General features: G+C 34.4%; 1 protein-coding gene across 10 annotated transcripts in view; it reads right to left on the bottom strand.

Moving 5' to 3' along the window:
- Window positions 1-16,642, bottom strand: part of FLRT2 (fibronectin leucine rich transmembrane protein 2) — a 124,707-nt gene that overhangs the window by 98,221 nt on the left and 9,844 nt on the right. For 7 of the 10 annotated variants that reach the window (XM_016425972.2, XM_056810598.1, XM_016425976.2 and 4 more), the window contains exon 2: window positions 4,758-4,841. The exons of the other annotated variants lie outside the window; for them this stretch is intronic. The gene's annotated coding sequence lies outside the window, so the exon portion shown is untranslated. The remainder of the gene's footprint in view (window positions 1-4,757; window positions 4,842-16,642) is intronic. 10 annotated transcript variants of the gene reach the window in all.

The raw sequence follows: 16,642 nt of genomic DNA on the forward strand, positions 1-16,642 counted from the left end.
CCATGTGTGCAAACTATTGCCAGATCTTGACATTTCTACCTTTCCTGATTAGAACCATCATTTCTATAACTTTGATTTATGGAACAATCAGCTACATAACTTATGGTTCAACATGGAACTCTTAAGGGCTCTTTTGCCTCTTACCTGGACTATAATCTTCTAATTAGTGTCCCTGTTTTGGATTTCTGCCCAATACAATCTGTTCTCTAATGTTTTGCCCCTTCATCTCCCGTCTTAGTTTCATTGCTTTACTTCAAGACACTGCTCAAATTTTACCTTGTACAAGAGTATTTTCCCAGTCCCATCACGTCCTCTTCTGGGATTAACCTCCATTTACACTGAATATTTCTTCTACATATCTAATTACTAACATTTTTCCTCATTATAACAAACTTGAGGGCTTAATAAATTTTTGACTACTGACTGTAAATACATGGATAAATACAATTTGCAGAATATCTGGTTTGGAAGAGTCTTAAATATCATCCAGTCTAAACATCAATTTTAATTAGTTCAATAACTATCTAGGTCAAGACCTACTATGCTCACAACACTAGGCTAGGTTTTATGGTGAAATCAAAGATGAGTAAAAGTCCCTTTACCTCAAAGGCAAAGGTGTCAAACACATGTTCTGCAATACCCCCTGTGTCACCTGAACCAGATTAAAATATAATTAGAAAAACTTTAACAAAATAAAAAATAATAAATTAATTAAAATGAAATAGAAGTGACTGGTGCTTCCTCAGTAGACCTCTAACACTTTTGGGTTGACCATGGATAACTGAAACCACAGAAAGCTAAACCAGGGGTGGGGTTGAGTGGGGGTGGTGCTACTGCATGTAGTTTCCTTAATCAATATGCAGTCTGCAGGGATACTTAATTTATATTTTAGTGGCCTTGTTTCTATTTAAGTTTGACACCACTGCTCAAGGGAATTATTAACTAATACATAGAGGATAATGATTCATTTATGTACATAACTACAAGGCAATATAGATGTTAAATGACATAAGAGGAATAAAAGAAATTCAGAGGAGAAAGGAATCCTATCCAGTTTAGTGAATGACAGAAGATTTTAAGGGGAGAAAAAGTTTAATTTGGTATTGGAGAAGAGTGTAGGATTTCAACAAGCAAAAAATGAGAAATAAGAGCATCATAAATAGAAGGAACAACAGGAGCACCCAAAGTGTGACTTTCTATAACTATATATGAATAGTTTTAGCTAGAGCTAAAAAGATATGTACATTTGTACATATGTACAAAAGAGCTACACTGTAGGATAGCCTAGGTGTCATCTATAAGAAGGCAGAGCCAGTGACAAATTTCATTGTTTTTGAGTGGTTGATTGACATGATTGGTAAGGTGCTTTAGAAAAATTAATCTGGCAGTGCTCTATAGAAATACCCTTATTTTAAAATGTAGTTTGACTACTTTTTCAATATAATTGGTTTCCTTTTATAATCAAATGTCTTTATTCTATGCATTTAAAATATTATTCTGAATACATATGTTTCACTAGACTACCAAAGGTGTCTAAGGCCCCCAAAGGGTTAAGAATCCCTACTCTACAGGAGATTTTAAAGAGGAAAGAGAGCTGTATAGAGTCCAGTTACAAGTTTATTAACATATATTAACATATACAAGAGATACTGAAAGTCTAAAAAAAGACCTTACAAAGGGAAGGAAAGGATAATACTATATTAAGTTCACATTAATAGGAGATGGTAACTTCTTGTATGTAAAGTGAAAAAGGAGAAAAAAAAGTCGAAGATGTTTTCAAAGCCTGCATATTCAAGAAAATTATCACACAACATGTATGTCAATAAGAAGAGGTGCTTGGAAGAATGAAGGAAGAGATATATTCAGTTTCCAACAGGGAAATGAACCTCACATAGGTAAAATGCTTGATCAGTTACATGACTAGTTGGTGACTAAGTCTTAAAACCAGTCTTCTTCCCTACCTAGTTTAGGGGTATTTTCACTAATCCACATTTCTCAAGTTGTAATTCAACTAAATTCACCAAATATTGATTTTCCTTGTACTATGTTCCCAAATACAATATATTATGGCAACTGTAGAAGAAATCATTAATTGACAATATTTATAATTGGAAGGGGACTTAGAAATCAACTTGTGCAACTCCATCAATTTACAATGGAAAAAAATGGGGCTCAGAAATTGTCACTTAACCAAAATCAGGTCCTCTGATTTCAAGTGCACTATTCTTTCTACCAGATCATTTCAAATTAAAATATGGTCCCTGACCTCAAGAACCTCACAATCTCATTATATTTTATACCACACAAACATAATACTTTAAAATCTTCATTTACACAAGTCCAAAGGATCATCAGTCCCCTCAGTTATTTAGTGCAGATCTATGTATATGATTGAAACTGCCAGCTATCACCTGAATGTTTTGAAAGGCTTCCAATAGTATTGCAACTTCCATTAAAATTATATGAATCTATTGGAAGGAAAGTAGTAATATGGTTAGAGTAGCAGGTCTGGAGTCAGAGGACCTGAGTTGAAATCGAGTCTCAGCCACTTTCTAGCTATGTAATCCTGGGCAAGTCACTTAGCATTAATTGCCTAGCTCTTGCTGTTCTGTCTTGTAACTGCTACTAAGACATAAGGTAAGGGTTAAAAAATAAAAACCTATTCAAACCTGGCTACCATCTGGACTTTCATTAACATGCTTTAGGACCCTCTACGCCAAGTTCTGGAGAGGGAAGCTGTGAAGTAGCTTTATATGGTCTTAACAAGTACCTGCTGATTAACCCATTGATTGATCAGATCATACTGATAAAAAGTGTCACCCTTTTGTTATACTTTCTTTAGTGTCCCAAGTCACTAAGTTTTTCATATGTCAGGCATTATCAAATTATTATTTGCTAATTGCCTGGCTTTTGAAATAAAGAATGATAGACCTGGAAGGAACTTAGAAAGGTTAGATAGATTACCCCCATATCTTTTACCAAGACTCCAAGACTCCATAAACTATTTTACAAGATGATAATCTCTTATGATTTATATATATACATATATATATATATATATAAACATACCTAATGAAAATGATAATAAATTTGAAATTTGAATCTGTGGTTTTATTTTTTTTTTACTTTTGAAAACTTTTGTTCATTGTGAATTTCGCTTCTCCCCCTTACTGATTCTTGATTCTGACTAAGGCCTGCTTTGAGATGAAATACTTCTCAACAAGTCATGGAAAACAGAATGTGACAGGAACGTACTTTTGTGGGTTGAAGGGTAATATGATATGAAAAACATTTTTGGCAACTTGGATGACCCTTGGTTGTACATAAGGGACAGAACCATAGGGAGCACAGAGTAGTAGTGGACCTTCCTGCCAAAAGAAATATTTCTCATGTCTTCACTTCTACAATGATGGTTAGAATTAATTTATTTACCCCTCTGATTTATTTTTGGCTTCTTAATTTCCACCCCTAAGGCCATCTCCAGACAATATTTTAATTCTTAAAAATCATTTGGGAGAATTCCACAAAATACAAACATTGAGAATATTCTTCCATTTCAATGTTCCTCTGCTCACTAGGGTTTTATAAACTTTCCTACTTTTGTACTCATTGTTAGATTTTTCAGGAAGTATTTTTATGCCTTTGTATTTGTGAATATACGAGTAGATTCAGAAGAATCCCAATGAAAACTTCCTGTAGCTCTCTTGTATCTTTTTTAATAAGAAAAGAGTCCCTTGACAAGTTTAATTCCTTATAGAGGATAATATCTTGTTAACAAGGTGAGTCCAGACCAGGCCCTTGCCCTGGCACTGACAATGTCTCTTTGATGAAATATGACCTCATCCTGGGTATCACTGAGGTAATCCCACTTTGATGGTGAAATTCTTGAATACTTATAGACCAGTTAATTACCTGAGCTGAACTCTTGGACTTGACTTTTTAAAAGAGACATGAGAGAAGGGGAGCTGGAATAGTAACTAGAGCTGAGAACAGATGGCCCATACTGAGGCTACAGACTCAGTTTCCCAGTGGGTAGCCTGCACAACCATAAGGCCACTTTTGGCACCAATTAATCAACAAGCATTTATAAAAGTACCTACTATGGGTCATCTCTTTTTTTTCCTCTATGGAAAATCCAAAGGTATCATATTAAGCCATGGCTATATTTGACTAGGAATCTATTAGACTTTTCTCAAGAAATTGGTAATTAAAAGATGTGAGGAAGCAGTGATATGTAGTGGTTAGTGCACAATGAAGCAAGGGCCAGGAAACCTCCATATTTGTCTAATTTGCTGTGAAACTACAGAAAAGCTATTTACTCTTTAGACTTTAATTTACTCATCTGCAAAATGAGAAAATTAGAATAGATGACCTCTAGAGTTTCTTCTAATTCAAATTCTATGAATATAAGTGAGGAACTTTTTGAAGAATTAAAACAATTTTAAACTAAAAAATATTATAGTGGTATCACCTTTTTTTTTTAAGTAGTGGAAGGAGAACTAGTCATGGATTGAAAAGGCAGTGAAAGGGAGATAAAAACAAATAAGACTTTGGCCATCTCAAGAATCTGATAATCTGGCACAGAGCTGGCACTTAAAATGTTTATTGTATTAATGGATTATGCATATTATATACTTAATAAATGTTTGCTGATTAAAACAAAGAAGCTGATAATCTGGTAAGAAAGATCAAATATATTAAACAACAACAATAGTACAAACGAACACAAATGCAGGTGAGAAATATAAAGTGCTTACTTCAAAAGATTGATGTTATCTATTCCATTCACTGTTGGTAGTCCCCAATCCCTCCATGCTTTAGTAAACAGTCTTCAAGAGTTTCTGTGACCAAAAAAAAAAAATCATAGTTCTTGGACTGACAATAATTCCAGAGATAATCTAATTCAATCCCCTTATTTTATATTTAAGAAATATGAGATCAGGTAGGACAATTAAGTGACTTGACCAAGGCCACAGAAACTAAAATTCCATAGTTGGGATTTGAACTCAGTCCTCAAATGCCCCAACAAATGCTCTGTACTGTATTACAGGGCTTTGTCTCCCATTGGCTAACCTTGCTATGACTCTATCCAATTTTGTTGAGTCCCTTCAAATGCATCTAGGCTGGCCCTCAAAACATACACAGAGTCCAGGCTTGACCTCCTACAACTATTAGTGCCTCCCTAACCCTGAAATTAACTTGAATTTATTTTGTATACATTTTGCATATCCTTGTGTGTGTGTGTGTGTAAACACACACATATATGTGATGTTATCCTAATAAATTTCAACCTTCTTGAGGGAAAAGACTGTTCTGATTTACCTCTATCATCAGTTCAAAGTATACAATTCTGATACATAGCAGGCACCCAATAGTTAATTATTAGTTTTTGACAGTATTATTGGAGTATTGGATAAGGAATGAGGATAGTGATGGGAAACAGAAATCTAGCTAGATCTTTAAATTCCCAGATGAGGAGTTTAGGTTTTATGTGGCAGGAAATAGGAAACCATTGAAGGTTCTTGAGCAGAGGAAAGGGAAAGATAAGGAAGGAAATGAGAGGAGAAAGGAGGAAGAGAGAGGGAGTGAGGGAAGGTGGGAGATAAAGGGAGAGGAGAAGAGGAGAGACAGGGAGGGAGAGGAAAAGAGATTGATTTAGAGATAGTGATAGGTCTCCAACTCAATTGAATCAAGTCCTTATGGCCTGTCTTATTATTCCTATGTGCTTGTGCCTAAAGGCTTGGAAAGAATGTAGATTTTATCACTGTAATCAAAGAACCCATGATATTCTGGGAATGACATAATTTGTCCTTCTCAAATAAGAAGTTTTCAGGATTATGGAGGAACATAACACTAGTAACCAATATTTATATGACACTTTAAGGCTTGTAAAAAATGCCTTAAAGTTTTAAATACTTTATTTCATTTGATTCTCCATAAAATACTACAGGGTAAATATTATAGGCATTATCTTCATTTTACAGTTGAGAAAACTAAGGGTCTCAGAGAGACTAAAAGCGTTGCCCAGAATGACAAATGTATTAAGTATCTGAGGTTGAATTCAAACCCAGTCTTAGAGACCTAAAATCTAATAACCCATTACTTTACAGGCTTTATGTGAGGAAAAAAAGGAGTTATTTTTTATTAGCTATTCCTGATAAGAACTTGGGTTATACATGCCAATGCAGAATCAGTTAAGAGTAATATCTTTTTTTTTTTTTTAATTTAAAACCCTTACCTTCCATCTTGGAGTCAATACTGTGTATTGGTTCCAAGGTAGAAGAGTGGTAAGGGCTGGGCAATGGGGATCAAGTGACTTGCCCAGGGTCACATAGCCAGGAAGTGTCTGAGGCCACATTTGAACCTAGGACCTCCCATCTCTAGACCTGGCTCTCAATCCCCTGAGCTACCCAGCTGCCCCCAAGAGTAATTTCTTGGTACACATAATCACTAATTTATCAAAAACTGAATACAAATATGATTTAGATGAAGTAGTTGATATATATGCAATCTTTAAAAAAATTTGAGTAAATTGATTTGGATGAGGACTGGTGTTATAAGGAGGGCAGGTTTCACTGTGATATAAGAAATTTTCTATTATTACTCACCATAATTATAAATGACTGCTTTGTAAGACTGTAAGCTCCTCATCACTGAAGGTGAAATACTTATTAACACTTATCAAGGATTTTGGCAGAAGAGATTTCAAGTTTAGACAGGAAGTTGAAAGTAATTTTACATTTTTAGAAATCATATTCTATGATTCTCCTAAGCCTGGGATTCAGTTGGATTAAGACCAGGAATGCCAACATAAAGATTTTGGTCTTTATACAAGTCATTTGCCTACATAGGCAAAGGAAGTCATTGATGGATTTTGTTTCACTGATGATTAATATAAGGAAAGTGCTACTTTAAAATGATAGTTCAAGATGAATTAGAGTATCAAAGATCCATTTAAGAGACTCTGGCTTTAGTATGAACCAGAGCAGTAGCAGTAAAGATGGTAAAGAAAGGCAAATATGAGGCCAAATCTCCATAACAAAGATAGACTGTAATTTATTCTGGGACTCTTTTAAGGGTGTTATATACAGTAAAAACTGGTATTCCCAGGCTTTTTTCACATGACAAACTTTTATAAGTGAGAAAACATATGGACTGAATGTTCTGGTCCCATTCACTTAAAATGTACATCCACTGATGTGGCTAGAAACATAACATTTGCCTAAATTGTAGACGTCAAAACTTGGAGGTCATGCTAGCCACTTACAGTGTCACTCAATCAGAGAAGGTGGTAAATACATCAGCCAATATTCTTATGAAAACCTCCACAGAATATAGCCCAAATAGGAAAGCATACACACACACACACACACACACACACACACACACACACACACTGCATTAACTCTTCTCATCATGGATCTGCAGGCCATAACTAAGTTGTTAAAGATTTATATATACAACATACAACACAGGAATCTGAAAAACAACAGAGCACTTTGAAGCATTGTAGGAAGAAGTGAACCAATTAAGAAGATTGCTTAATTTAGGCAGCAATAGACAGTAGTAAATAAATGAGATAATCAGGTCAGATAATTTAAAAAAAAACTTAATTACCATCTCAGAAGCCTCAGCAAATAATGACCTCCATCTTGGAACCTCAAGTCTTATATGTATGAAGACAAGAATGAATATAGTAGAAAGTACAAGGAGAAAGAATTGAACAAAATTTTATCTAAAATCAAGTCAGATGATCAGATGAAGTCAGAGTAAAATTTTAATACATGAAGATATAAGGCATCAACATGAAATATATGTTTTCTATTGAATGTCTGGATAAAATTCTCACCAGGTAAGGACATACTCTTTTGGATAAATTCACATATTTATCACAGGAAAATTCTGGTCATTTATATACTATAGTCAATTCCCATTACAAACAGGTTCAATTAATGATGCTCTCTACTTCTGGATAGTGATCATTATTATGTCCACAGAGAAAAATGATAAAATTGAAATCACTTTAGCTATTCCTCTATAGTTGTCTAGAGAGATTATATAACCAGGAGAAGAGAATCGACTGTACATTGATTGTAAACCTACTAAAACTATTTTCAGAATATTCATATTGTGGTGGCAAAAAATTGGAAAATAAGGGGATGCCCTTCAACTGGGGAATGGCTGAACAAATTGCGGTATATGTTGGTGATGGAATACTATTGTGCTAAAAGGAATAATAAAATGGAGGAATTCCATGGGGACTAGAACAACCTCCAAGAAGTGATGCAGAGTGAAAGGAGCAGAACCAGGAGATCATTGTATACAGAGACCGATACACTGTGGTACAATCGAATGTAATGGACTTTTCCAGGAGTGGCAATGCAGTGATCCTGAAAAACTTGGAGAAATCTATGAGAAAAACCACTATCCACATTCAGAGGAAAATCTGTGGGAGTAAAAACACAGAAGAAAAACAATGGCTTCAATACATGGGTAGAGGGAGATATGATTGGTGATATAGACTCTAAATGAACATCCTAGTGCAAACATCAACAGCATGGAAATAGGTTCTGATCAAGGACACAAGTAATACCTAATGAAATTATGTGTCGACTGCAGGAAGGGTGGGTGGAGGGGAGGGAGGGAAATATTGTGATTATTGTAACCAAGAAATAATGTTCTAAATTGACTATAAATTAATTTTAAAAAATATTTTCAGTCTTCTATAGGGAAATGCCAGGCACAGAGGATAAAGCTCTGAATCTGGAGTTAGGAAGAACAAAGTTCAAATCCAGCCTTAGACATTTACTAAGTAAGTCATTTAACTACTGTCTGTCTCAGTGAAATAATAGCACTTACATCCCAGCACCGTTGTGAGGATAAAATGAGATAATATTTGTAATGTGCTTTTTATATCTCTAAGCACTTACTAAATGCTAGTTCCTATCCAGAAGCTTTCTCTAGAATTAAGAAGATGCTAAGGCTGTCTCCTATTGCAAGGTTTATGGTAATGCATAATGACCATTTTTCAAGAAAAAAAAAGACTTAAAAATAACTAGGTTTATACATGAGCCAAAAGCGACATCAGGAATAGAATCCACCGCTGTTTGTTATTAGTTCCACTTTTAACCATTACATATATATGTAAAGAATTCCTTATATGAATACTCTCTCCATGGATGCATATTAGTAACTATCCCTGATTTAGTACATAATTCATAACTAGTACATTGCCCAACACAGGAAGAGGTCAAGTGATTTGCCAAAATAACATAGCTAGTGTCAGAAGCTAATCAGTAAATGGCAATATTATTACAACTCTGGTCCTAGAACACAGAAATACTAGTTGATTTTGGAATAATAAGAGCTCCTATTTACATGGCATAATTAGGTAGCAGCACAAATATTATAATATCCATTTTTAGGGAATTAGGGCTCAAAGTGGCTAAGGGACTTGCCTAGAGTCACACAGTTAATTAAGTGACAGTCAAGAGTTCCTATCCAGGAACTAGAACATAATAAGCAAGTCTTACTTCCAAAAAAGTAAATAGTCCCATAGAGATCCCTTTGAAAATTGTCAATTGAGTGGTGTGTCTTATCAATAAAAACATTTCCTTGTCTAGCTCAATTCCCTCATATAATAATGCCCATAAAGTTATGGAATTGCCATCAAATAGACTCTAGCAACACCACAACTTCTAATCATTTTTGGAAGGACAATTGTAGAAAGAAGTAAAAGGAAAGAAACATTTAATAGATGTAATTTATCACTATTCTTATATTTTTATGACATGGAGGGATCTGATTTCTCAGATATCTGCATAAGAAAATATAATTGACTAACATAAAGTGGATAGCTAAGAAAACAAAGATGGCAACTGTTTTTTAAATAATATAAATATTATACATATAATATCTAATATATGTAATATCATCATCATCATTATCATCATCATCATTATAATGATAATGCACAAAGACAATTGTCATTCTCGGTCACCGAGGGACTACTACTAATGTAATATAAGTATATGCATATTATAATTATATGTAAAATTATATATTCACATATAATTATATATTGTTTATATGTGTGTAATATAATTATATTTTTAGCTTTTATTATTAATGTCAGTGTGAAGGGTCTACCAATTAGGACAAAAGACAGTAGAAAGTATGCTATACTTTTTTTAGATTTTTGAATTCTACTAAAGTATATGTGGGACTGAGTCTCTATCCAAAGACATGCCATAGATTGAATTTAACTATTGAGGAATTCATCCATTCTGGAACAGAAATCTACTTAAATCAGAATTTTATTCTGTGCCAAGATACATTACTAAGAGAATAAACTATTTTTTCCCCTCCAGGGTGGTAAATGAATTGTTTCATGGGTAATTTGGAAAGCTTGATCCTAATCAGGTCTGTGTTAATAATACAGAGATGGGAGGCGGGAAGCTTGGTCTTCTCAGATCTAGGTATCTAGTTGATGGTACTGATGGGCATCTATGACGGTAATGACTATATTTTGCCTGGAGCCTTATTTTCCTCTGCCAAGAGTGCAGATCCAAAAACTGTCACCTCTGAAGACTCACTCATAACAATGATTTGATTAAACTGAATAACACTGTCTAAGTCCTCTTTACCTCCAAACATACCCAGTCTGCAAACTCCAAATGTCTTGGGAAACACTGAAAAGATGAGTGGGTGAACCTAATTATTATCATCATTATTATTTTACAACAAACAAAACTGAAGTTGACTTGCATTCCAGGGATGTGACCAAGAGCAGAACACAGTTGCTATCTAAATTCTACTGCTTCTACCACTTACCAGTTTTGACTAGAAAGAGTTTCCAAATAGTTGTAATGCCTCTGCTATGCTTTAAGGGAGAGTCAAAGGAATGCATAATTTCATATTGGACTAATTAAAGATTTCATTTATTTTGTTAGTTCAAGAGCTACTTGAGATGGGTATGAGTGGCTCACAAATTAAACTGCCAACAATCTATTCGGTTTACAATAACCTCTTTTGTTATATCTTTGATTCCCAATTCATAAATCTCTTCATTTCTTGATTTTTAATTTCTTGGACTTATTTAGATAGTGAAAGTATCATCAGAAAAGCTAAATTTCTTTCTATCCCTCTAATTATAAAATTCATTCAGAAAAAAGTACCTCTTAATTCTGGACCTAAGTATGTATACATACACACACACACACACACACACACACACAAACATACACATATATCTTTTAATTTATTTTAATGCTATTACATGGGCTAGAAACCTAGTATCCCAATTCATTAGCTATTAACTTTTTATGCAGGAGGAGTAGGGAAATCCCTTCTTCAAAGATGTTGTAGTGCTTAAGTCATTTGAAAATGATGGGGGAAATCAACAACTATAAAATCCCAGGAACAAAAAGGTTTCCACATCAAGTAGATGTTTCTGTTTTCATATCTACCATTACATAGGTATCACATGAGCAAACTTATATGAAATTATATAATCATGTAAGCATTATGCAAGCTTACTACATATTTCCATACTATTCTTTTTAATAAAAATGTCCCCAAATCACTTTATCCAATGCAAGATTCCAAACAAAGAAATAGTGACAGGAAGCATTCATGGGAAAAGGACAGAGTCCTTTAATACATTAATAATAGAAATAGTAGTAATTACCATTTATACAGTACTTTACAAATATTACTTCATTTTAATCTTATAATGACTCTGAGAGGTAGGTGCTAATATTATTCTCATTTTACAATTGAAGAAACTAAAGCAGGTAGAGATCAAGTAACTTGCCCAGGGTCACATAGTCAGTCAGTGAGTACTTTAGCCAGGATTGAACTCATTGAAGCATTGAAGCACTTTATTCACTGTGTCATCTTACTCTGCTTCATAATAGCCAAGCAAAACTATGGTAAAAGTGTATAAAGTGCTGTGTAAATAAACACTCACTTTATTATTATTGTATTTCTATTGTTATCCTCTTAGGTGTAAGACTCTTTTCTCAGTGGAAGTAGATAATACCTTGTTAAATTCAAACTCTGTTTTAAGACTTGTAGGTGGAACAAGTCTTGATTTTTTTTTTTAAGAATCTCGCTTTTCACACTTTCCCCCAACAGACCAAACTATATCTTCCTATATCACTATGCCAACTGGGCCAAGTATGTCCAGATCAAAGATCATATCCTTCTTACAAGTTCACACTTGCAGAAAAGATGGGGGAGTAAAGATTATTTAAACTATCTGAGAGTAAAATACTTCATCATAACTCATAAATAAATGCTGATGATGTTTGAAGTGAGGTGTTACTTATCACAGAATTTTTTAAATGGAAAATACCTTAAATATTACCTAATATTACCTAAGAATGACACAATTTTACTGAAATATCAGTTACACATTTGTTAATGTTTTAAGGATCTCACCTGAATTTCCCAGTATGTATTTTGACTGCATATCCCCTTTCTAATCTCTCCTATCTCTGATCTATCTTTAACTCTATTATTAGTTCAATCTTTCTTGAACATACATCTGATCATGTCATTTCTCTGTTTAAAGTCTTTCAAAAGCATCTTATTTACTCAAGCCTAAACTCTGTTGTGGTTGCTGTTGAGTCATTTGTGTCCAATTCTTCATGACCCCTTTTGAAGTTTTCTTGGGAGAAATAGTGGAATAGTTCACCATTTCCTTTTCCAGATCATTTTACACATGAGAAAACTAAGCTAAAAAGGGTAAAGTGACTTGCACAGGGTCACACAGCTAGTAAATGGCTAAAACCATATTTGAACTAAAATATTTGAGTCTAATTCCAATCCCAGGACTCTTATCACAATTCAAATTTCTCCATGGCCTAGGACTTATCTTACCTTTCCAACTTTAATTCAAACCAGTCTCCTCACATATGTGCTATATCTCTGATAAATCAAATTGCTATCTTTTGTATATATTTATTCCTTTTCTATCCTCATCTGTAAAATGAACTGGAGAAGAAAATGACAAACCACTCCATTATCTTTGCCAAGAAAACCCCATAGGAAGTTGCAACATGTTGGACACAAAGAAACAACAAATATCTATACCTTTGCTCATACTACATCCTATGACTGAAAATCTGTTGGTCTTTCATCTTTGACTTTTGAAATTCTTCCAGACCCTGATCAAATGCTGTCTTTCAGGAAGTCTTTCCTGATTTCCCTTTCTCTTATCCCCTCAGCCAAAAATTATTATTCCCTCATTTAACCTCAGCTAGCCCTTTTGAAATTTCTTACCGTCTTATTACTATTTTGCATTATAGTTTACTGTTTATTGTTGAGTATTACCTATCTGTGTATGTTTTGAAGACCCTTACCTAAGCATATACTACAAAAAGGCAGGAATCCTATCTTGTCTTTATAGCTTTACTTGTGCAACCATGTGTTTTGGATATTAAAAAAAATGATAGAATGAATTCATTTACACATCAAGTTTTCCCTCCCCAGGTACAGCTTAGATTTGTTTACTTTTGGTGTCAGTAAAACCAATCTAGAATTTTAATCACTAAAACTACCCCTTTCCCAGAGGCAATGCAATAAAATAGAGAACTGTGGCACATAAGTACTAGCTGAATGGAATTAGATTGTTAAATAGGAATCAGAGAAACTGGAGTTCAAATCCTGGCCCTTCAAGTCTCTTAATCTCTCAGATCCTAAATTTTTTCACCTGTAGAGTCAGAGTTCTACTAGATGATCTCTAGAGACCCCTGATAAATATAAATATTATTCTTAGATTTTATTGCTAGTGAGAAGGAACAGAATAGAAAACAATATGGGAAGATTGAAACCTTGCGGTAGGAGGCTCAAAGCTCTTCACACATAGGAGAGTGGTTTGAATTAAAGTTGGAATGGTAAGGGAGCTACCAAGCCATGGAGATTTTTGAATTGGCTGAATTTAGACTTGGTTAGGTATTAAAATAACAGGAGAGTGGGTGTAAAATCCATATTTGGAGTAAAGAGCACCTGGGTTCCAATCTTGACTGTCACTTTTTTTTTTTGTGACCTTCAGCAAGTGCCTTAACATCTCTGGGCTTCTGTTCCTAATTGGTAAAATGAGGAGGTTTGGAAGAGATGGCATTAAAGATTCCTTCCAGCTCTAAACCTGTGATCCCCAAATCCAGGCTATTCTGGTTCTGTCCCTCACTATCCTCTGAGGTGTGTTTGGCAAGTTGATTGACCTTCCTGAACCTCAGTTTTCTTACCTATAAAATAGGAGTAATATTTTTTAGGCTTACTACCTATAGGATTGTTGTGAATATGAAATAAGACAGCGAATGTAAATTGCTTTGTAATCACACAGTGCTATAAATATGTAATTCTTATTATTACAGGTTAAAGTCTTATCTACCATAAAACTCCTCTGGCTGTAATGGAAACCTCCTCCACCAATGAGTCTGGAGAGCTGTAGGATTTTCAATTGTTTGTGGCTTTAAAAGAAAGCCTTTTTTTTTTTTAAAGAAATGCCTGTCATGTTCTTTTATAGTCAGACCATTTAAAAGCAATAACAGCAGACACTTTCCTCCCTTCGTAATAATGGTTGCTGTGTTATACAGCACTGCCACAGCAAAAGGTGCTGAAATTAATTTTGTCAAACTGTGAAAGTAATTTCTCACATAAAAATATACTACTATCGGCCAGATACATTTTACAACTTGCTGCCGAACTAAAGAGCAACTTGAAAAAAAAAAGAAAGATAATGAAACTTCATACCATACCATGGCCAAGTACCAGTGTGAGCTATTGGAAAGGACATATATCAATTGGATATAAGTGCAATAGTGTGTGCACTTTGTGCACTCACCACAAATTGCATAATATAGGTGTCCCAATGAGGTATTCTTCATCTCAGAAGTTAAGCACAAGGCAAGGTATACAAGTGGTTCTTAATAAATGGTGAGAGAAAGAAACACTTGAGAATTAAAATTTTCCAAAGGTCCAAATATATGCCTACTTAAAAAGAAGGGGGAAAAAAAACCATAAACATTTATAGAAGAGTTCATGGGCGCAATATATCAAGTCCATTGGTTATGTGATTTTTTTTTAAAGTGCACAAACTGTAGAGAATCGCATCTATACCCAACAGTGGCTGAAACTATTGGATGATACAGCAGGAAAAAATTAGGCTGGCTCTCATTCTAAAAATGAAACTGTCGACAACAAGATTTTAAATCTCTTTGAAAAGCAATCTTATTTTTAAAAGGAAGATTTCTCATATACACTGTTTTTACAAAGTTACCTGGGAAAGATCAAGTATGTTAACAGCAACACAGAAAATATCAGCCTGCATTTTCAGGGAACTTGGAGCATTTTATCCAAAGAGGTCCCCGTGCAGGCAGCAATGCTTTATGAATCCACTCACAATAAATCAGTCTCAGTTCCTGAAAATGATCCAAACTCTCGCAGGAAGGAAAAGGGCTGTCTTCCCACATGACAAGTGCCAGGCTCTCTCTCTCTAAAAGTACTGGACTGGCCTCAGTCACACTTGTTCAATGCAGTGTTAACTTTTTTTAGTCAAACTGTGAAAGTAATTTCTTTCTGTGAAAGAAGCTAATTGCAAACCACCCCCATCCCCTGCTCTATGAAGCAATAGTTGCACAGTAAATGGATAGATATAATCCTAAGAATATGCTCTATTACTTAAATGTCGTCCAGTGAGTCAATGAGCATTTTAAGTACTTACTACATGCCAGGATTGTACTAAGTACTGAAAATACAAATATAAGCCAAAAGAAAGATAAATCCCTTGACTTCAAGGAGCTTACATTCAAAGCTAAATAGGCAAGGATAGGGATGAGGGTGGGGAGAGGTACCCATGTGGGGATATCATGGAGAAACCTTGAGACTGAGAAGACAGCAAGAAGAATAAAGGCGTGGGTATGGTTTCCCTGAGGAATTCCTCAAAATGGAAGTTCCAGAAGTAACTGGCAGGTAGCAGAGGAATGTTCCAGGGTAAGAAAATCATATAGAAAGATACACTAGCAGGGCAAGAAGTATGTGATGAACATATACAGCTGGAAGACCATGGTTTTATTCATATTTTTCTATTTATTTGGTATGTTACCTTGGGAAAGTCATTTTATTTTTCTAGGTCAATATTATTTCATCTATAAAATAAGACTGTCTAGGTTCCTTTCCACTCTGAAATTCTGCTATAGATGTCAATGTCTATAGACATTGCTCCCTTCCTTATTACCAATATGACTTGAATGTCTAAACTATAAAATTGCTTAGACTTCATTTTAAAAGTGTTATTTATTCAAAGATACAGGGATTTGATAACATGTTATAATAAATTTGTTACAATACTATATCATCTTTTCTAAAAATTTCATGCTTTCAGACAACATTCCAATTCAAATTTCTAAGCATCCCCAATATATGTGCTATATGGAAAATTCTCACGAGTAAGACATATTTGCTCCTTTATCCCAAAGCAGACAAAGGAGAAGGCACCTCTTATATTCTTTATAGAGGTGGGGACTGTGGGTATGGAATAGTATATGTATTTAACTTGGAAAGTAAAACAGCAAATGTATTTAGATTTACTTCTTTATATTTCAATCTGTAGAAATATAGCATTGTGGAAAAGTCA

This window comes from Monodelphis domestica, chromosome 1 (genome assembly GCF_027887165.1).
Source record: "Monodelphis domestica isolate mMonDom1 chromosome 1, mMonDom1.pri, whole genome shotgun sequence".
NCBI lineage: Eukaryota > Metazoa > Chordata > Mammalia > Didelphimorphia > Didelphidae > Monodelphis > Monodelphis domestica.